Genomic DNA, 24570 nt, shown 5'->3' on the forward strand with positions numbered 1-24570 from the left:
AAATACCTAGTATCAATGGATGTAGAATCTTTGGTTTTAGGGAAAAGGAATGGGTCTATGCCGTTCGGCAAAAAGGTTGAGACTTTCCTGGTAGGAAAGGAACCCTGACCTTAGGTCGATCCCAAGTGGAAGGACACTTCCACTCGGGGCAGACTCAGGAAGACCTAGATCACAAACCCTATGTCATTCCGTGCAAGTGCCAAGTGGAGCCTTCTAGACCCTCCTCCCGATGGGCTGCTAAGACGTGTCCCGCAAGCGGACAAATGGGCACATTACATCACATACCTCTAGATTTGTTCTAGTACTTGCCTCTTAATCACATCATTCATCGGGGAGTTGGATCTACCTAGTTTGTTTGTACTCAATAGAAGGGAAATAGAAGGGCTTCAATCTCTGAAGGACTCTCTTTTCAACATTTCTTCTACTTTCTTATTTTCAACATCTCTGAATTTGGCTTTCATTCCATTATAAAGAGGAAGACATTCAATTCTGAAGGTATCAAAATTCATTCTTCTGAGGATCTCCATAGTGCCATCTTCTTAATAATATCAACTTTGGAGGGTCTCAATAGCATAAGTTGTGAAGAATACTCTATCTACTAGCTTCCAGTGGGCTACCAATTGGACAAATAAAAGGTTATCAATATACCAAGTATACCACATATATTGTTGTTGTGCAACTATGAACAAGTCCTAGCTCTTTTCCTTCTTATTCTTGTGACCCTTGATTGACCATGACTCCTAAAGTAACTTCACAATCTCCCACACTTGATAATTTTTGAAAATGCTTCAATGAAGGCCAAATCTTCCATTGATACTCATTCTATCTATTTTTCTCTTCAGTTTTGTGGGAAACTGTTAACTATAGTGATACAACTTTATGTGGCTTCAAAAGACAGTGGGATCAATCTGTCACATAGAGCCGGCAAAAACAAGATAGTGATAGGATTTCACTATTGAAAACTAACTTCTTATAGAAAGGGAATTTGGAAATGAAGATCTCCAATTTTTCAATAGTAGCAAGAATTCTACAATCTTCCTTTGCTTTTTTTCATCTTCAACAGTACCACTGCTTTCATTTTCAATCTCTATTAGTGCTTGTTGATGCTAGTTTTCTCAGCTACATACCAAAAGCATAGATCCCCAAGAAAATGGAGAAAATAATATAATAAAATATATCTTTTATCACCAAAAAACATGTTATCTATACTTTAATCAACCACAAGAAAAAAAAGAACACCAAGAATAACCAATCTCTGTGCAGCATCACATAATGAATTTTCCATGGATTCATCACAATAAAACTTTAATATATTCTTCATAGAAACCATCAAAGAACAAAAATAACACAAATAAATGATCAAACTTGAATGGAATTAATCACATGGTATTCATATTTCATCATCTTCATAGTCTTCATAGTCTTTGTCCCAATCTCTCTCATATAGATACAATGTTCCTTCATAGAAATTGACTATCTCTCTCACATTTTCTCTCTCTCAATAGTATATGAGAATAAAAAATAATGACTCTTAATAATCCTCTTTTGGTCGTGGATACCCCTCCCAAGAGACATGCTTGATATGAAGGCTCATTAGAGCCACTACAGTGACCCTTGGAAGCTCATTAGTGTCATTGTCAGTCTAATCTTTAGTTCAAGTCTTCATCAGCTACTGCTACTAATTATTTAAGCTATTAAGAGATTCCATTCTTCTATTTCCAAGATTTTAAAAAACCCCAAGCTAAATATCGATCCATCATAACACTTATAGAAGCATACAAAAGACTCTAGAAGGCATAAAGAAGCTCATCAATACACTACAAAAGGCATAAAAACCATATAGCTCAGACCAAAACAAACTCAAACCATCAAAAACCATCCAACACAGTTTTAATCATTTCTCAAACCAGTCATTCAAAATCATAACCTCTCAAACATTTAAAAAAAAACCAAAACAGAATCAAAATAGACCTATTAAAACCAAATACACACACAATAAAACCAATCAACACATCATAACTCAACTAAAAACCATTATGAGCTTCTCAAACCTACTCAGTCCATTCCACTATACTTCAAATAAACCATCCAGAAACCAATCAATCAATCACAAAAATCATTCAAAATCCAACAAAAACTAGCTAAACATACAAATTTTACAACATTCAACATTTTCCATGGCTAAAAACTCATTCTTTACTATTGAGTTTCCTACAAGAGCAATATTCTTAGATGGTGTATCCACTGTACTTGCTAAATTTATTGTTGTTCCAACATTAGTGATAGTTGTACCAGCATTTAGGACACATGTACCTGTATGTACAATAGCTATACAATCAATCCCTGCTATAATTTCATCATTTTCAACAAGAAACTCCTCTTCATCCTCATTCATCATGACATCTTTATCTTCATAGCGTTCTTCTAATAACATATCATCCATATCACTCTGTTGTTCCTCCCTAATAATGATAGAGAACCTATTTTTTCCACTACATGAGCACCCATAAAATACTCTCTATCACATTTAAGAGTTACAACCACTTCCCAAAGCTCCCTCTTTACTTACAAATACCTCCATTTCCTCTCATTCAATACCTTACTTCGAATCTATTAGCATATATATTCCCTTTAGCATCATCATGTCCCATTGCCCATCCAATACCAATAGGGCTCATATCGATAGTGAGGATGACAAGCCTTCCATCTGAATAATCTACCTTCTTCAAGGTTGGTGCAAAATTCAACTTCTTTAGCTTTTGAATAGCCTTTGTATGCTACCTTCCCCAATGAAACTTTTGTCCCTTCCTTAATAATTGATAAAGTCTTTTAGCCACATACACAAAATGAGGGTTCATATCAAATATAAGACACATGCACCCAAAAACCTCCTAACTTCTGATACATTGGAGCATACTTCCTGCATCCTACTAAAGTAATTCATTTAAGGGTCTCGCCAAATCGTCCCCATCAATCACTTGTATATAAGACACACAAACCTTTGAACAAGTGTGGCAATAAGGATTACATCAATAGGTGTGAGGAACTAAGTTTTCCTCCTGTATTTGTCAACAGAGCATGCAAAAAAGGGGGGGTAGAGTGGGACCGGTCCTTCTTTCATTTAATAGAGAGGTGAGGATTGAGGGACGTTATGACACTAGTGATCAGGCACGTTCTTGTTTCCCTCTGCACACATGGGATAGGCCTCTGACACCATACTGGAGCCCCAAGAGGAACACCAAGGAAAAAGGAATTCTCTTGCAAGAAAATCTATCTTGTAGCATCAACAAGCTTTTATTTCATTCTTTTGATCATCAAAACAAAGAAAATAGCAATTCTTCACGCAGCATCATAGTAGATATCTCCCACGGATTTGATACAATCAACCATAATCTTCAACATCTTCACAAAATCCATCAATAGAACAAAGAACACAGGAGAATACACCATCTTTGAATGGAAATCAATCACATATGATTCATCTTCAATGTCTTCATAGTTCTCTCTCTCAATCTCTCGTATACAGTTACATTGTTTTCATAGATTTAACTATCTCTGACTCTCTCTCTTTCTCTCCATCAATGGTACATCATATCCTCACTAAAATACTCTCATAATACCCTCAATAATCCTTCTTAGGTCGTGGATGCACCTCCCAAGAGGTATGTCTGATATGAAGAGGCACCAGAGCCACTATAGTGTCTTTTCATAGCTCACCACTGTCACTTTACTCCAGTCTTTACTTGAGTCTTCAGCAGCTACTTCTTTGACTTCTTTTAGCTCTTTTGCACTTTTATTCACCTCTTTCCAAGACTAGAAAACTTTCCCAAGCTACACTCTCATCCAACAGAACACATACAGAGGTATACAGAAGGTCTACAGAGGCTCACAGAAGCTCAACAGAGAGTTACAGAAGGTCAACAGAAAGCATCAAAACCACATAACTCATACCAAAACCATTCCAAACCATAAAAAATCACTCAATAGCTTTCAAACAATCTCAAACCCTATCAATCAATACTCCATCCTTCCATACAGAGAGAAAACAGAACAAAATAGAAGCTCAACAAAAGCTATCAGGACCAAACAAAACATATCAGAACATCAACAGAACTTCACATCTCTACTAATAAACATCATGAGCTTAATAAAACCATTCCAACCTATCCAAAACACTCTTAAACCACTTCCAAACCAATCAATCATCTCATAAAATCAATCATTCAGCTCTCAAAAACAACAAAAATCAGCCAAAAAATAGGTCATTTCAATACTCAACATATCCCCACACTTAATAAGGAAGCGTCCTCGCGACCCAGGAAAAAGGGAATACAAGTTCACTCAAGAGCTCAACTATGATCTTCAATAAATTTATAAAGGATATTAGATATTTCTTCTTCTGCATCAGCATCTTCAATTATCCAACCAGCAACACCATCACTGCAATTCTCAAAAAATGTAGCTCGCACGAAAGCAAATTAAATAGGTAACCACCACGATCTTATCTCATAAATGAACCCACAACACAAACACTACACACAACACAACCATTTGAAGGACTCCTTCAAAAAGAGAGATTTATCGTTAAAAATCATCCACAATACATTGCAAAGGTATCAATGGAGATGATCCCTTTTGAAGGCTTGGTGATTTCGAAAACGATCCATGGACAAGGATTCATCTACAAATGTCTTGGGAGGATTCTGAAAGAATTGAAGGCAGCACATCCTTTCCAACAAGATAAGGTATCTGCTAGGCAAACAGAGGGCATGAAAGTACAAGACATCCAGTTGCTGGGAATCAATGCTCACATTAACATTCATGCACAACTTTGGAATAGATTTTGAATCATTATGGGAATGCCTATGCATATACACCAGGTACCAAGTAAAATGAGTAGTTAAGCGAGCAGAAGGATCTGCAGACTGAGAATATTGCTGAGCAAAATGCAGATAATTCTGATAAGCATGACTAGCACTTATCCATTCTCCTGGGATCAATGGCCAATTGATTTGAGGTTCAGTAAGGGAATCATTTGAACTCCAGCCTCTTCTTCGAAGAATCTTCTGATCAAAACCTTGATACCCACTAACCAACTGAGGAGGATTAAGAATAGAAGTGTTAGGAGACAGAAGAGGGACTAATGAAAGAGGATGAAGCGATGGATAGGCAAAATCATAAAATGAAGAATAGAGATGGTTTTGCTGAAAATTGAAGAGATTCTGTTAAGAAAGGCGTTAAAAGATAAGTAGGAAAAGTTGATAGAATGTCAGGGGATGGGGAAGGACAAGGATCAGGAGGTAGAAAAACTCGATCTTCAATAAAAGAACAATGGGTAAATATAGGAATTTGAGGAGATCCTTGAGGTTGGAAAAGAAGGGGTAAAATGACCTTTGGGTTAGATTGAAAAAGGGAAATATAAGCATCATACCTATGAGCCATTTGTTGATAATGAGTTAGGCATGGTAAGGACGGACCTAAAGCTGATCTACGATGATAGGCTTCAAAGAAAGAAGTATCAAATGGGGGTTGGTTGGAGAGATAGGCTAAAAGATCCACCCTCAGTTGGTTAATGTTCTGGGCATGAGCTGAAGCTTTGACCTACGGTGATTCAAAATGACAGCATCAACCATAGTGTGCCATGAAAACTCAGGACACTCAGCCACCTTTGAAGAATATCCCTAGAACATATCATCAATCCTCAACTCCAAATGTCGGATATACAAAGAAGCTTGCAATACCACATCTCCGACATACCAAGCCAAATCTTCATCATCTGGAATTAGTAAATCACCCCTCAAATACATATAGGACAGAAGCATCATATTTGGAGTGACAGAGTCTTCAAAAACCATCCTCACTAATTCTATCAGCAAATCAGATGACCAGGCCCCACTCCATCCATCCTCTGGAATATGTAAATCCATCGTGGAAAGTTTTATATAGAAGGCCAACTTTTGTTGTTGATAATGGATAAAAAAGGAATGATCTAGTGGAACATATTCTTGATACTGCTCAAAAGAAGACCATAATAAATCCATGCGAGATTGCAATATTTCCACCTTGGCTTGAAATAAGGGACATAATGTACCCTGTCTCTGAAGAGCTGCCAAGTCTGCAGGGGATAAAAGAGAAACTGGTTGCACAGGACTCTGTGTATTAGACCGAGACTGAGCCAACTGATCTTTGAGTTGCTGGATTTGAGCATTGTTTTGGTCTAAGATAGCTGTGGTGGATTTAAACTTCTCTGCTTGGGCAGCTATCACCTCCTTCATCTCTTGACTATCCTTCTGTAACTTATCCCTCTCCTCTATTACAACAACCACTTGAGACCTAGCTTCTGCCAACTCAGCTTTCAACTTAGAGATTTCAGTTTTCTGAGTATCCATGAGCTTACTCTACTGCTCCATTTGTGTACAAAGGTCAAAGAATTTCTCCTGAGCAGAGGCTAACTCAGTATTGGTCTTATTCAGTTCCTCCTTAGCCTGCTGAACTTCATCATAAAATGAAGAATATAATTGCTGGATACAGGCAGTCGTCGAAAGTTCAATAGAAATCTGGATATCCTTGCACAGGAACGGAATAGCATCTCCTGTTACCAGCCGGTGAACAGAAGGAATAGTAAGTTTTAGCATCCCGTCTCTATGGGCTCTGAAAAGATTTGGCGTCTGAAGGAATGCAGGCAAGGTGCTGCAAGACTGGGCAGGAACTGTCACTGGAACTGGAGGAGGAGGAATAGGCACTGACTCAGCCACCATCTTGAGGCATTTTCTCTGTATGACAAGGGGAGGAGGAGAATCATCATCCTCAATTATCACATCATCATCTTCATTATGAGGCGGAGGAGGAACTTCTGGAGGATCAATTGGAGGTAAAGGAACTTCCTTTGCAGGGGCAGCATGTAGCAAGAAGACATAGAGGAAGGACCCAAATGTAACATTAGTCACATTTCCTCGAGTAGCTCGGATAAAGTGGTGATCCATCTTGGAGAGGAGGTAGGTACTCCAATCAATAGTTATGCCTTTTCAAAATCATTCGTGAAGTTGTAAACAACTCCTTGGAAAGATAATGAGATGGGGATTTTGCAGGCATGAACCTGTCCTGAAGGAATTGGCATAGTTGTTTCCATAGGGGATTGGAAATCATGGAGACACCGACTCCTGACGTGGTAATGACCTTCTTCAGATCAAGAACGTCTTGAGTCTGCTTCTGCAACAGCTTCAAAATATCATCATTGGTGAACAACTGTCTGGCAGCAGGGACAGACTCCCCATGATACGGTAGGCCAAGAGCCTTGCCTAGACTCTTCGGTGTCAAAAGAACAGTAGTGCCACGGACTGGACCAGACCTCTTACTGTAAGAGGTTAAAAACTCATCACAAATGGTAGGATCATCTGGAACCAGTGGGAAAGAAAGGCTCACGAACTTGGACAAGCTTGCTTTAGCGACAACGTCCGAATCCAGTAACAAAGAATAATCATGTAAAGCCAAAGGAATATACTGGATCGGGGGAGGAGTACGAGAGGGCGCCATTCAGATGGTTATACACACACACCACAAACACAGACAAACAAAGAGAATGCCTACAAAACAACAAACGAAAACCAGGGATAAGATATCAACCAAGGTGGTAAAACGTGACTCGACCAACTATCCCCAAGCAAACCACAGCCTAGAAAAAAAATTCGATATGATCTCTACACGTATGCGACCGAAAGCTTCATGCGATGTAGCATACAAACACCCAAATCCCCGTATCATGCAATTTTTAAAAAAAAAACTACACACCGTACCCGTAATTGTAACACATGGACAAATCAAACTACCAAAAAAAACGGACATCAAGACTGGACCATAACTTGACCATCAGTGTCAACTAAGAGACTGTTATGCGTCCATCCCACGAAGCGAGTTCATTAAAAAGGGGAAATAAGTGCAGTAAGGGGGAATTAATTTAATGAAGGGTTCATTGGAAAAATTTATTAACAATGGGTGACATTTTATTTTATTAAGTGATAAACCTTAATAAGAAAATGGCGATTCCTTCTTAAAATTTTAATTACAAATTATTAGGTTGGAGCGGTGCATTAATCCGAATCCCGGACTTCGATACCCATACTGGGTCTCTAAATGCAAATTCATTTATTAAAAATTAAGGTGATGTGGAGCGTTTTTTTGCCAGCGTGCGCTTTTGTGACGGCGGCTAGTTCATTGTTATTAAAAATATTAAGGTGCCTCTGAAGTGCACGTAGCGCATGGTAAGTGAACCACAAGTTGATTTTAATTAGAAAAATGTGTGTTTGGCGCGAGCGCGCGTGCCATGGTGGTGTTTAGGATTCATGTTAAAAATTAAGCGTGAATTTTAGGTTAGTTAAAAAAATAAAAGAAAAAATACCTGAAAGTGGGTGTATGTGTATGCAATGAATGCGCACGTCTCAATCCCCAAAATGTAGGTCAACAATCCAAAAAGAAAAACCACGAACTGAAAATAATTGGACACACGACATAACAAGATTAGTGTATATGAATTTGTTTGGATGATTGATGGCTTATATGTTGTTGTTCTTTTTTTTTTGGTTAAAATGTTGTATATAGTTGATTGTGTATTTTGGTTTTTGTGTGTTTTTGTTTGTTGTAATGTTTTTTTCGTGTTTTTGTGGATCTTTGTGGCAAAATTTTGACAATGAAACACATATAAAAATATTGAAGATTTTCAACATCAATCCACCACGTGTGACCAAGGTATCTGGATTTTTCCATATTTTTCACCTTGTGTTTGGAATTAAAGAGGATTTTTCATGAATTTAGGCATTTAATGAAACATTTTTGCCATAAAATAATAATGGGATAAAATGGCACTGCATTTTCAACTTAGAAAATATTCCAAAAATAAGAAAAGAAGTTGATGAAATTTTCAAGAATTTTTTTACAATTAAATTGGTATTTTTACCAATTTTAATGAATTTTTGCTCATTTTGTATGTATTTTTGAAAGAATTTTTACTTTTAGAATTTTTTGAAATTTTTTTCTAAGATTTTCAGTTTGGAAAAATATTTCAATTGACTGCATAAATATTGGAAAATTTTAAAGAAATTTTTTGTAATTTTTTTGGATTTTAATTGATTTTTAATGAATTTCTGAATTTTTAAATGTATTTGTAAGGTTTTTCGGGTTTGGAAATTAAAAATTCGGGAATATGTACCCAGGAATGGATTGCGTGTCAACTGCGTGTGAACAGCTAACTGGTACACACCACCGCACGGACAAGCTAACACGCGTCCCCGCGCGTGAACGGCTGCTAAGCGCGCACGAACCCGCGATCACGAACACACACGAACAACTCCGCGTGCACACATCTTGCGTGTGATAGGGGACTAGGGGCTTAAGAGGGGTTTCTGCGGATTTCTTCTTTTGTTTTATTTAGGTCTCAACGGGGGGGTAGGGGAAAGAGGGTGAGAAGGGGGGCTTAAGAGGGGGTGACTGGGGGGGTTGGGACGGAACTGGGGTTGGGGGAGGGGAACCAGGGGTAGGGGGGTGGATTGTGGGGTGGGTTGGATGGGTGGGGGGAATGAGGGTGGGACCGGGGGCTAAGGAGGGTGGGGGTGTGTGTGGCGAGGGTTTGGGGAATTGGGGGGAGGAATGGGGGCTTGTGGGGGGTGGGTTATGGGCTGGGTGGGACCGATGGGAGGGAATGGGAGCGGGCCCAGGAAGGCCAGACCAGGTGGCCCGGGGGTGAAGGACCAGGCGGCTGGCGTGGCGGGCAGGGAACCAGGCGACGCCAGGCGGGGCGGGCAGGGGACCAGCGCTGGCTAGCGTGGCGAGGTGGGGGATGTCAGGCGGGCGGGGGACCAACCTCCAGGGCGGCACACGGCGGCGCATCTAGGCACGGCGACGATGGCCAAACCGACGGCGAGGGCAAGGCGAACGCCGAGGCAGGGAGGTGACGAGGGCCCAGGCAGGGGAGGCGGAAGGCGTCTGAGGAGGGGCGAGGGAGGAGGGAGGAAGGAGAAGAGGAGGAGGAAGGAGGAGAAGAGGAGGGAGAGAGTGGTGGTGGGAGGGAGCAGGTAGGGAGAAGAAGGGAGGATGGAGGGGAGGGAGAAGCAGGAGGATGGAGGGAGGAATGGGGGGAAAGGTGGTTGGGGAGGAGGGTGTCGGGGAGAGAGAAAGGGGGGTGGTTGGGAGAGGGGAGGGTGCCCGTGGGGGGCAGGGATGGAGAAAAAAGTGAATTAAATAAGCTAAAAAAATAAATAAATTAATTAAAATAAAAGAAAGGCGTGCCCAAGTCCCGCGCGCGTGTGCGGCGCGGGGTAAAAAAATTTGCCGTGACGGAATCGGAATGGCGTCGGAATGTGGGTACGGGACACGCGGACGCGACCGGGGCATGTGGAGACGCATGAAATCGAAAACAGGCGTGTTCACGCGCGAAACACGTATAAACTAGGAAAATTTAATATCTCCCAATCCGGGCATCGAAACGAAATGGAGTAAAAACAAAAATTGTGCAGGACGGCAGGGGGAAGACAGAGAAAAAGTGCAACAGTGGTTTCGGGGGAAAGACAGAGCGTTCACATGCAAAAAACACGAAAAACGGCCTCGAAAACGCAAACGAAAATTAATATCCGAAGATCCTTGCATCGGAACGAGGTGCAAGAAGAAGGAAAATTGTGCAAAAAGACATGCCCGACAATCCTATCATGTCAAAACATAGTTCTGATGGAGATGAGACGCGTTCACATGGGAAAAACCAAAAAAACAGACCCGAAAATGGAATCAGAAATTAATATTGGACGAACCGCTTGTCGGAATGACAGGCAGTAAAAAGGAAAAATGTCCGCACGAAGGGGTGGCACAAGGTTGTCATGTTAGAACGCAGTTCCGGCGGAAGTAGGAGGGGTTCACATGCGAAAAACACCAAAAATACAAGGGTGGAGGAAAAAGGTGAAAGGTGGGGGAAGGCACAGTGGACACGACTGTCAAACCAAATGGGAATTCTGATGCAAACAGGGTAGGTTCACATGGAAAAATGTCAAAAAGATGCAGGAAAAAGTCCCGAGAAACTGCAAAAATTAATATTGGACAAACCGTGCATCGGAAGGACAGGGAGTAAAAAGGAAAAATATCAGGGAGAAAGTGATTGTCAGGGCTAGGACGTCAGATCACGGTTCCGAAATAATAAAGACGCGTTCACATGGAAAACCGGCCAAAGTACGAAAAATACTTCACAAATTACTAACTTTAGAACCGGATGTCGAAACAGGGGTTGGTAAAAAGGGAAAATTGTCAGTTCAAAGGGATGAACATGGCTATATGGTTGGATGTGGATTTCGATGAACGTAGGGTACGTGCACATGGTAGGACAGCAAAATCAGGGAATGAAAGAAAACTGCAAGGGAACAGCCTTGAGGGTGGGTAAAAAATGAATGGGTGGGTGGGGAAGGGACCCCAGCAGGGTAAAAGCAAGTCATGGCATAGAGACATTAGCAGATTGAGGCATATGCAGAGGGGTATGCAATGTAGACACGCATGGACGCATCCCCACACTTAAGACCTTAACGGACAGGGTTAACCGAGCAACAGGGACCTAGGACCACTCAACAGACCAACCGTTAACGTCCCCACACTTAAAACATGAACATCACCGACAACAAAAAGTGTAGGGTTAGAAAAACTTGGAATGAGTGCCTCTGTCACTTACAAGCTCTAAGGGACTGCCAAAATGGGTGATGATATTCTCGTACATGAACAGGGCCATGTTGTTACCATCATCCCGCTTTAGGGCTTTAGCTTCACACCACTTTGTGACATAATCCGTACATACCAAGATGTATCTATTATGTTTCCTTCTGGTGGGAGGATCGATTGGGCCGACGAAGTCGATGCCCCACTTCTTGAACGGCTTCAAAGGAAGAATAGGTTGCAATGGCATGGCACTTGTTTTGTGGGTTTTCCCATTCGCTAACAAGCATCACATCGCTTGTAGTAATCATAGGCATCCTTGTGGAGGGTCGGCCACCAGTAACCTGCTAACAGAGCTTTCCTGGCTGTAGCTTCTCCTGCAAAGTGGCCTCCACATGGCTCGTCATGGCAAGCCTTCAAAACAATCCCAATCTCATCTCCTGCAACACATCTTCTAAACACTTCATATTTGCCCTTCTTCTACAATGCACCGCCTAACAGGGTGTAGGGGGCTGATTCTAACATAAGCTTCTTCCTTTCCCGACTAGAAATGCCAGGAGGGTACTGTTGGGTTGCCAGCAAATTGGCAATGTCTGCATACCAGGGGGTTACAGTTTCTACTAGGAATAGGGAAGCATCAGGGAGGTCTGGATCATTCTATTCCTCGTCTACAGTCTGTGGGATACGCGATAGATGATCAGCCAAAACATGGGAATGACCAGGTTTGGTGATTATCTCGAAGTCAAACTCCTGGAACAAAAGGAGCCATCTCATCATTCGTCCTTTCACATCTGTTTTGTTCATCAGGAAGGACAGGGCCTCGTGATCCACATGAAATTTAAAGTGGGTAGACAGTAGGTAATGGCGAAACTTCTCTAGGGCAAACACCATTGCCAAGCACTCTAGCTCTGTCACTGTATAGTTCTGTTCCCTATCAGTGACTTTTCGGCTTGCGTAATAGATGGGCTGATCTAATTTCGAGGGGCCCTTTTGATATAGGACAGCACCTAGCCCTTCAAACTGATGCATCAGTGTGTACATGAAACTCCTTCATCCAATCAGGAGGCTGCAGAATGGGTGCCTCAATCAGACAGTGCTTCAGAGTGTTGAAGGCTTTGTCACATTCTTCTGTCCAAATAAACTCCACATCTTTCCTCAAAAGCTTGTGCAAGGAGGTTGCCTTTGTTGCAAAATGGGCTATGAACCTTCTGTAATAACCCACATGGCCTAGGAATCCCCTCAACTGTTTGAGGTTGGTGGGTGCTGTCAGAGCTGCAATCTTTGCAGGGTCTATTGATATCCCTTGTACAGAGACAATGTGGCCCAACAGAACTCTAGAAGAGACCCCAAAGATGCATTTGTCGGGGTTGAGGAAAATCCCATACTCCCAACAAAGCATTGTTCCAAATGTCCCCAGTGTTCACGAATCAAACTATAGACACAGAAATCATCCAAATATACCTCAATAAAGTCGTGCAGATGATTTTGGAATGCGGCCATCATGACTCGCTAGAAAGTAGCAGGGGCATTGCAGAGCCCAAACGGCATCACTCAGTAAGCGTAGGTCCCCCATTCTGTGGTGAAGGTTGTTTTGGATTGATCTTCTTCTGCTATCTGCACTTGGTTATATCTGCTGAATCCATCCAGAAGGGAATAAAGGTCATGTCCTGCCACTCTGTCCAATAGTTGGTCTGTGAAAGGGATAGGAAAGTGATCATTCTTCGTCTTGGAATTCAACTTGCGAAAATCCACACATATACGAAGCTTGCCATTCTTCTTGGGTACAACCACAATGGGTGAAACCCATTCACTATTTGCCACTAGATAGATGAACTCGACTTCCAGAAGCTTCAGCAGCTCTACTTTCACCAATGTGGAATAATTCAGGTTCATTTTCCTCTGTCATTGCCGTACTGGCTGGCATTAGGCTTCAAATCAATATGATGTTGACATATTGTGGGATCAATCCCCTTTAGGTCTTTGTAGGACCACGCAAACATGTCGAAATTCTCTTTCAACAAGTTGTACAAAGTTGACAACTCCTCTTCTGGTAGGCTGCTACCCACCTTCAAATGGTGTTCAGTGCCATCTGCATCCACAAAGGTTAACTGCCTTTCACCTTCTACTTCATGGATGAAGGTCCCATGGACTGCTTCTGGGTACAGATTCGACTCCTTAAAGGGGGTGGTGTCCTCTTTTGATGTCCCACTAGACCCAACTTCTTCTTTTGGTGGAGACTTAGGTTGCTCCTTGAGATGTTGAAATGGGATTAGAGCCGTTTCAAGTTTGTTTTCGAGATTAGTTACCTCTTGGCTTGAAGACTCATCTTCTGATGATGCGTCCAGGAACATCACATAACAGGGACCCTCTGATGCCTGTTGGAATCGTGAGACTGGTGCTTGTTGGAATGGTGTATCATCATCATCTTTTCTTGGCAAAGGTGGGTGAGGGCGGCATGAGCCACTACTGAAAGATGGCCTTGGTCTTCTTTAACCATTTCTTATAAGGATTTTGCATATGAGAAAATCCATTTACCAGACCAAATGGTACCATCACCATTCTGTCTCACAGCATGAGCTCATCTGCTTCCGATTCCTCTGGAACTTCTTCTTTATATGTATCCTCTTCAGGTGGGATAGACTCTTCCGTCTCGCTTTCATAACCTTCTTCTTCAATATCATCTCCATTCTCTTCGGTCTCTGTTTCTGTCTCTGTCTCTGTCTCTGTAGGAGCTCTGTAAGAGAAGAATAGGTTCTTTGTTTCATCTTCTGCCTCTGTCTCTGGCTCTGCTATGGCCATGTAACAGGGAGAGCAGTACATCCATGCTTCTATCTCACTGTCAGAAGTGATTTCGGAAATCGTTCCCGGTTCAAGCAGGAAGTACCAGGGGGTAGGATATACCATAAGAGTTTGGCTTCACCACCAAATAGGTTAGCCAATAATCTTTTCTAGCCACTGTAGTCTTCACATATGGGAGAATGCCCAAAGGCTTGATTCTACTCTGATCAGCCAGTCTGATGAGCCATTGGGTGGGTTGCACACCTTGTAGGCCTAGATCCTTCATTGTCACATCCGTCATAATGTTCACTGATGAACCACCATCAACCAGTGCATATGCAATAAAGCAGCCTTCTATCCACACGCCAGTCTCTAGGGTACCCGGATCTAGGAAGGCGTTAGCCACGTCCACTTCTTTTACAGGCTCTGGAGCTTTTTTGGACTTTGTTGCTGTTGAGCAAGCAATCCTTAAGCCACATCTTCTTGTCAGTATACTTTTGAACCTTTTTCGGCAACTGGGAGACAACATCAATAATTGTGGAATGTGAGGTTTCGTTTAAAGGTATCTAGATCTCTGACCAGATTGTATTCCTTAATAGGATCCACTGGCTTCTCTAACCGGTTAGGGAATGGGGCAACACCCATTTTCATTTTCCTTTTTTCTTCCAACAGGGGCATCATGGGGCCTTCTTCTGCCACTTGTGGCACTTCCTCCTCTTCTATCTCCTGGACCTCTGGTCTTGTCTCTGGAACTGTCTCTATAACTCTCTGTGGCACTGTGGTGCTCTGTACGGCACTGTCAGGCTCTGTTCTGTTCTGTTCTTCTGGTGGAAGATTGAACTTTACTGTTCTGGCAGGAGGACTATTTTCTTTCTGGATAGGTGATTCCTTCTTCTTTGCACGCGTGATAGCAGCAACTTCCAATTCCACTAAATTGGAGGTAGGCTCTTGGGCCTTGGCCAGATTATCAGTAGCATTGTTTTTCACTGGGGCTGGGCTTGGACAGTCTTTTGCAATGTGGCCTTCTCCTTTGCATCGACTGCATAAGGGCTTGTAATCCACTAACCTTCTGGGATTTGGACAATTTGGTGAAATGTGTCCCTTTTCTCCGCATCTGTAACACTCCACTTATGATCTCTGACCACCGCCAGACTGTCTTCCTCTGTAACTTTGAGAGGGAAACCTCCTTGGACCGAAATTAGGACCAAACTCTCTAGGCTTGGGTCCAATATCCTGTGTTGTCATTTTGGATTCCAACAAGTTGAATCTTGTGTCTTCTTCCTTCCTTCTCCTATCATGCATCTCCTTCAGAGAGCAAATATCCTCTATATGGTTCTTCCGCAAACAGTAGGAACAAAAGGCTCCAAGAATGGTTGGTTTTCGTGAACATTCAGTGGCTATATGGCCTGCTTGATGACACTTACCACACCAAGTATTTGACCGCATCACATCTCTTCTTGCTCCTACAACGTTGGATATGCTAGCGGTATTCACTTTCAGTGTCTGTAGATGCTCTGTAATCACATCCATCAACTCCTTTTTTATATTTGCAATTGAGTTGGATAAATAATCCTTCAAGCTTTCTCCTCCTGAGGTACTGGCAGTAGGATTTTGAGGAGTCTCTGTAATCACTGCATAAACAGGTTGGGCTGGTGCAGAGGGATCTCTGTTCTGATTCTGATTCAGAGCTCCTGTTTGAACTGTTGGCTGTTGGCTCCAGTTGGTAGGGTTTCCACTGTTGCTGCTGATTTGGCATTGGGGAAATTGGTTGGGACCATCGTTGTTGTGGTTGAACCATCATTTGAGGCATTGATTGTGGCCACTATGGATTTGGTGCACTGTACTGTGATACTGGGGGCATCTGTTGGTAGGGGTAGGGGACAATTCCTAGGATTGCATTTGGTGGGTACATCATTCCTGGCATCAGAGGAGGTAGGACTCCTCTTCTTGGATTCATCGCCAATCTAGCTTCCACTTTATCATACAGTCTTGCACCTTCTGTTGCAGCTTGCAGTGTGGCTGGTCTTTGCAGCTCCACAAACTTACGGACTTCTGGTTGTAATCCTTTGAGAAACACCCCCTTCTGAATGCCATCATCTAGATTATGGTTAGTCCATCTCTTCGGGATGGATTCCATTCGTGAGACATAAGCTTCTACTCTTTCTCTAGAGGACTGACTTAAATTCATAAATTCCTCTCGCATCCGCTCTTCAAAACCTTCACGCCTGAATTTAGTGAGGAAGGCCAACTTCAGGTCGTCCCATGTGCCAAAAGTTCCTACTGCTTGTCTCTCATACCATTGAAACGCTGCACCCTTGAAAGTGGCGGGAAATATTGCTAACCAATGATCAGGGGTTCTGGCATTGTTAGCCACACATGCTACCATAAACTCTGCTACATGAAGATCAGGGTCTTCATTGTACTCTCCCTTAAAAACTGGCAATGGGACTACATTCGCTGGCCTGTCATCAATATTTCCAGGACAGATCTGGCTTGGAAGTGGACCTCCAACAGGAGGAGAAAGGGCTTGATGTGCCATCGGGGCTTCTGTAAAGAGTTCCGCAATGGCGTCAAAGGCGGCTTCTCCTGCGAGCTCATTCTTGGCTTTGATTTTTGCTTTCTCTCTTCTCACCTACCTCTGGACTCATTCTAACGCTTGCCTCTTTATTGCGTCATTCATCAGGGGGTTCGCTCTACTATGTTGTTAGTGCTCCACAGAGGGATAACAGAAGGCTTCAGTCTCTAGAGGACTCTCTTGCCAACATCTCTTCTACTTCTTCCTTTTCAACCTCTCTGAATTCTGCTTTCATGCCACTGCACAGAGAAAGGTATTCAGTTCTAAAGGTGTCAAAATGCATACGTCTAAGCATTGTGGTGGTGCCATCATCATAGTAATGCCAGCTTTTGATGGCTTCAACAGTGTATGTTATAAAGAACACTCTGTCTACCAACTTCCAGTGGGTTGCTAATTGAACAAATAGAAGATTATCAATGCACCAAGCATCCCATGTATCTTGCTGTTGAGCATCCACAAACAAATTCCAACTTTTTTCCTTCTTATTTTTGTGAGCCTCCACAGACCAAGAATCCTGAAGCTTCTTGACTATTTCCCACTTGATGATGTCTAGAAACTTCCCAATGAATGCCAAATCTTCCATGGATGGTCATTCTCTCAGTTTCTGCTCTTCAGTTTGTTCCCAAACTTTTTGCCACTAAGATGCAAGTTTCTCCTGCTTCAACAGGAAGAGGAAACTGTCCACCACATAGAGTATGCATCATGATGGTGATGTGTTTCCGCCATTGTGGGATGCACTTCTTGTGGAAAGTGGCTTTGATTATGAGAAATTCTAACTCTTCAGTGGAAGAATGAACTTTACAAACATCCATTGAATTCTTCTCTTCTTGGCAATGCCATTTCCTTCATTTTCAGCCTCTTCTGGTGCTTGTTGATGGCAAGGTTCCCCAACTGTGCACCAAAAACATGGAGCCCCAAGAGGAACACCAAGGAAAAAGGTTCTCTCTTGCAAGAAAATCTATCTTGTAACATCAACAAGCTTTTATTTCATTCTTTTGATCATCAAAACAAAGAAAATAGCAATTCTTCACGCAGCATCATAGTAGATATCTCCCACGGATTTGATACAATCAACCATAATCTTCAACATCTTCACAAAATCCATCAATAGAACAAAGAACACAGGAGAATACACCATCTTTGAATGGAAATCAATCACATATTATTCATCTTCAATGTCTTCATAGTTCTCTCTCTCAATCTCTCGTATACAGTTACACTGTTTTCATAGATTTGACTATCTCTGACTCTCTCTCTTTCTCTCCATCAATAGTACATCATATCCTCACTACAATACTCTCATAATAACCCTCAATAATCTTTCTTAGGTCATGGATACACCTCCCAAGAGGTATATTTGATATGAAGAGGCACCAGAGCCACTACAGTGTCTTTTCATAGCTCACCACTGTCACTTCACTCCAGTCTTTACTTAAGTCTTCAGCAGCTACTTCTTTGACTTCTTTTAGCTCTTTTGCACTTGTATTCACCTCTTTCCAAGACTAGAAAACTTTCCCAAGCTACACTCTCATCCAACAAAACACATACAGAGGCATACAGAAGGTCTACAGAGGCTCACAGAAGCTCAACAGAGAGTTACAGAAGGTCAACAGAAAGCATCATAACCACATAACTCATACCAAAACCATTCCAAGCCATAAAAAATCACTCAATAGCTTTCAAAAAATCTCAAACCCTATCAATCAATACTCCATCCTTCCATACAGAGAGAAAACAGAACAAAACAAAAGCTCAACAGAAGCTATCAGGACCAAACAGAACATATCAGAACATCAACAGAACTTCACATCTCTACTAATAAACATCATGAGCTTAATAAAACCATTCCAACCTATCCAAAACACTCTTAAACCACTTCAAAACCAATCAATCATCTCATAAAATCAACCATTTAGCTCTCAAAAACAACAAAAATCAGCCAAAAAATAGGTCATTTCAACACTCAACACATACCAAGACATGTCACTCTATTCTATGCACTACATTACAAGGCTCCCTAGCCTTCCTTCTCACACCTATGCTAGATGGGTTGGGACACACTGATGCACTATCAATTGTGCACAATAGCATACTTCCTCTGAGCCCCTCAATTCTATCAATTTCCTAACTAGGTGTAAGACATGGGTTTCCTTCAATTCTTCTCTAAGTGACATAAGCTTAGGGGAGAGCACTTGATCTCTCATTCTCGCATGAGTGATTGTTGAGTTGAGTGTTGTATTCTTTTTCCTCGACAACTCAACAGGTCTTCATCAATAATGCTACCTCCATGGGTGCTACTATGTGGTCCCTACCATGCTTAAATCATGTTGTGCTAGGCCATGGTACCTCTTCACATCAATGACTATTCACATCAACCATCTAAGAGTGGGATTCTATGACTCGAAGGAAGCCAAAAACGTGCCAAGTTTTGTCAATTTAAGGGGGAAAGTGAAGCTTGCTAGAAGGATCAGATGCGAACTTGATAATTTTAAGTAGTTGTGGGAGACGGAATTTAAAATCACTTCAAATATGAACTTCGTTAGTGGATGCAGATTTTTCATAATATTTCCAAGTGTCTGATTGAAGAAAAATAGGTTTTAGGTAGTGCATGACTCCTCAGGCAAAAATTTCCAGCATGAGAATCGGGGAGTTGTGAGAGGCCGGGCAAGCACCCTCTTTAGGGCATTGACTCCTTATCAGATTCTGCTACTCCTTAAGGAAATTGACATCAATAGTTATTTGCCTATATTGTTCAGTGATCATGTCATTATAGTTCTTCATCATATTCTTAACTTCTCCAAGGATATTCGAGACACTTGACTTATAGCCACGATCATCTACTTGTCATTCCATTGGCCTAACCACTTGATTAGAAATTGGCTATTGATTCCCTAAAAAAACATTAGGATTTATTGTTTGGTCTCGGAGCCATCTAATTAGTCATAGGCATGGTCACATTGGGAGGAGCTAGCAACATGGAAACATTCTAAATCATGCTTCCCCTCCCATTAGAAGTACTCATGGTCGTCCCTTGACCTCCATTTGTCAATGCTAAAGTATTTCCAACACCTAGATTTCGATTCTAGTTTTCCCTAGAGGTATAGACCACTTGTAATCGTGACTACCTTCTCTGCTTGTGTAATAGCTATATCAATGTCGGCAAGAGCAACACTGCTCAACTACGCCTAACTATTAAAGTCTAGCCCATGCAAAAATTATTGCAATTGAGCAGCAAAGCTAGAATAGGAATATAGGTTTACAACCTATGAAATACTTTCTTCAGTTTCTTGGCATATCCTCGAACATTCTCATGAGGTTCTTGATGTGTTACATTGAGAACATGTAGCCAATATTGACTTCCCCTTTCAAAGGAAAACTCTCTTCAAAAGGTTGCAAAAAATACATCAATCATAGTTATGGTTCCAACCTCTAGGCTATGACACCATACTACATCTCATCCTTTCAGAGTCATATTAAAGAACATCATCAAGTGTCCTTCATCTTGGAACCGCAGTTAAACATTAACATTTGGAATTCATTAATATGAAGTTTCACATCTTCCTTTGCTAACCCATTAAAAATGGGTAGAGGAAATTGGCTGGCAAATCCGATGTTCCTACTAGGATTGCAATGGGTTGTGCCATGGTGACAACCAGATTCACTAAAGAAGTTTGAATGATGGGAACTATAACCCCACTCAAAGAAGGTTGACTAACTAGGAGAGGGAAACTACTATAACTTCCTCCTCCTCCTAACGGAATATGCATGGGGTTAGAGTTACTAAGACCCCTCCCTTGTAGGGATATCGAACCACTTCTTTGTGGAGAATATCTCCTAATAATTTCTACCTGCTCGATCCTATTGAGATCTTTCTTGCTTTTGAAGCTCAACTTGACAGTCTTTTGAATCTTTTTCACAGCCTTTTGGCATACACTAATAAATTGGTCCCTATCGATCGAGATTCAGAGACTGCCACTTATTAGTAGCTTTTGGAAAACACACTACATGTCGGGACCTAAAATAGGCCTGATACTGGCTCTCTAGCACTAGTTAGGCCTCTACTACACACCCAAACCACCCCACACAGTCTCACAGCCAGAAACGTCTAGGGGATATACTATCCTAATCTCTAATGCAGAACTTCATGTTTGTATGGATTTTAATCCAACAGATAACCCTTCCCACACTCCTCAAAGGGAGTCCTTGTATATATCAATGTAATACACCACATGAGCACAAATAAAGGGAGTGCCTCTCGGCGGATTGTTGTAGCCCCACTAGGCTCTCCTACACCTTAGGGGATTGGCCCCAAATGCGTCGTTCATACATAGAACAAATACAAAACACTCTTTTAATCGACTGGTCCAAGAGATATAATATATCCCTCAATGAATACTACCCATAGGAATGAATCACTAACCCTACAGCTTAAGGTACCTCACACTCAACATAGGTCATTGTTCATGAAATAATTGTTGTGCATCCAAGACGGTACCATATATTGCATGCAATGCAATTGTGTATAATTTATAGTGTTCAAACATTTCTTTCATCAACGATCAACATTTTGAAGGTGTAAAATTATTTATTTTCATGCCTTTACTCTAAACGAGATTGTTGTGTTGCATAGGACCAGCACCAAGCATGCTCGTGCTACTAGACCCTCTTAACTTTAAAAACGTGTCCTATATGACATGCATTAAGAAAACATCACAGTTCAACATATTAGCAACACTTAACACCCCCTTCTCCCTACTACCACTTAAAGTTGTGCATTCTGTGGTAGGTTTAAAGGGTATTTTTAATGTATTTTTTCATTAAAAATGTAAATACCCACTTTAACATAAAATAAGGATGAACTAAGGCTAAACTTCATGCCTCAATCTTATCATACATTCACAAATACAAATATGATTTTTTTTTTAATGTAAATTTTTTTTTCTATTTTTTGTATTTTTTCTCTATTTATTTATTGATAAATATCGATATATTATGATTTACTTATTTAGAATAATTAAGCTTGTTCAAAATTATCTTTCTATCATATTCTATCCTATGCAAACACCATATACACAACAAAACCCCAAAAACTCATGATTTTCTTTAAAACCGCAATGTTGCGGGTTTTGCATGTTTATAAAGAAATTATTAGATAATTGATTTTTCTTGATTTTTTTAACATTTCTGATAGATTACAACATTGACAACCAAATACAACCATTTCCAATCATTTACCAATAGAATTTATCATAAAATGATTAAATTTACAACTTACTCATAGAAATGCATCTTATATCGTACATAAAACGATTGGAGGCCCACTAACGCTTCCCCACTGATGCTCTTTCCAACCTCCATCTACACTCATTCATGCTCCACCATCATCCCACGATCAAAATCTCGCATCTCAACCTCCCCATTCTCTCATAGAATCAACTATGGAAACACACAACAAGAGGAGAGAGGAGAGAGGAGAGAGGAGAGAGAAATACTAGATTTTGTTCTTTCTATTTACTGTATCATTTTTTGCGTGGAATTAAGTGATTATTCATCTTGCCACCTTCTCCATTTCTCTTGGTGCTAATAAGTACAAATTTTCATTTTTTTAAATCAAAAAATGGGATACCAAAAAAAATGACACTCGCCCTCCCATGTCATTCAGATTTTGGGTTTTTTGCCTCTTAACTAAGTCATTAAAGCTTAATCATTAAAATGTCTAGCTCAAATTTTTTGTTTTTACATTGCATGTAAGTGGTTTTTTGCTGAACGAAGGCCCAAACAAACTCTAATTCGATATCCGACTGGATAGGCATCTTCGCAACATCAAAATCTATCAAGCTAGCCTCCATCGTGTACTTTTTTGCTCTCGGATCACATTGATGCTTTAGAATTCTAAACCTTGTAAGGATTAAATGGGGGATCAAACGAACTCCGATCGACAAACCGAGACTTGCATTGCATTCCTTGCATCAAACTCTATCGAGGAAAACTCCAACTCATCAATCCACAATTGTTTCATTTTCCATGAAAATTTGGTCATTTATGCCTCCCGATCACTTTTTCACATTAAATCAAGCTCCAAAAATCCGCTCTCAGGCCTTATGACCCTAATGCCACAAATAGTATATCAAGAGGAGGAGGAAGCTCTAGTCCTCCCCTTCTCCCAATAAGTCAACCCACTTCAGCACAGCAAACTTAGTTGTTGTTATGGCGTTGTCGCAGCGCATAGGGTTGAAGGTCACCACAGGAGTTTGGCAAGAGAAGAATGTATGGGGGCTCAAGAGCTTAGACTCCAGAGAAGGTAGAGATAAGAGAAGGGTTGAAGGTTTCAAGCCAAGTTCTTGAAGATAAGTGACAACAATGTGAAGGTAGATTCAAGGAGAGGAGTAGACGAAAGAGAAGGGGTTCGAAGAGATTGAAGATGTAGAATAATACTTCCAAAAAAGAATTAGAAAATATAGAAGAATACTAACAGGGATGAAGCCTATCAGTTTCTTTCAGCATTATGAGAAAATATACCTCTAATAGACAAAAACGTATACAAAATAATACCTTCCTCTATGCTACTCAAATCGTCAATCTGATGCTTCCAGTGGCTCCAAAAGGGGGGTTAAATAGCAAGAAACCTGCCTAGAATCCTACCAGATCACTCCTTCTTCATCTCCCACTTTCGGAGTGATGTTCATTGCCTGAAAACAGCGATCTTGCATCGTCGATTTTGCTAATCTCTCTTTTTACATAAAATCCTCTCAAATTAGCTGAAAGCTACACGCTTCCTTTTACATGTCATCCTAATCTAGAAGTTGTCTATCGTTTTATGGATTTTTACAAGAGATAATATCTAGAATATTAACAATTGACTAAAATCTAATAATTTTGAACCATGGACACTAACACTAATGTCTAAAATGGCATTGGCTCTCTAAATCTAAAAGGAAGCCACACTCTAGATTTTTTTACACGGTGTGCATGTAACGGCACGACATGCATCCCTTCCTAACCTGCACATCCTCTAGCATGTGCTAAAGTCTAACAGATTTGCAATGTCAAAAGAAGTATCTTCTGCCATGTCAATGTCTTCATCTTCTACCTCTTCTTCTTCCTCTATGTCTTTATGCTCTTGAATTATATTCAAGTCTTCTAGCTCATATGTTGAACTTTCTCTTCATTTGAAGAACTTGATTCTTTTTCCAGCTATGGTTATCTTCATGCTTGTTCCATCCAATTCAGCCAATGAATATGTGGCATTGTCATGAATGACCTTTACCACATATGGACCAAACTAACGCTTCACCATTTTCCTAGAAGCACTGTATTGATCGTCTAAGCTACTGTCATAGACAAGCACCCAGTCATTTTCTTGAATTGCTCTTGGCCAAAGTCGATGTCGCCTATCAAAGCTTCTTTTGTTCTTTAGTCTTGCTATCTTTAGCTTCTCAATAACTACTTGAACATCTTCAAGCCTTCTTCTAGTTGCCATATGCGCAAAGTCAGCAACTCTTCTCTACTGATGCCTTCCTCCCAAGGTAGAAGACTCCATG

The sequence above is a fragment of the Lygodium microphyllum genome, chromosome 23, assembly GCF_053477565.2.
Source record: "Lygodium microphyllum isolate KBCC chromosome 23, Lygodium_microphyllum_v1.1.10, whole genome shotgun sequence".
NCBI classification, from domain to species: Eukaryota; Viridiplantae; Streptophyta; class Polypodiopsida; order Schizaeales; family Lygodiaceae; genus Lygodium; species Lygodium microphyllum.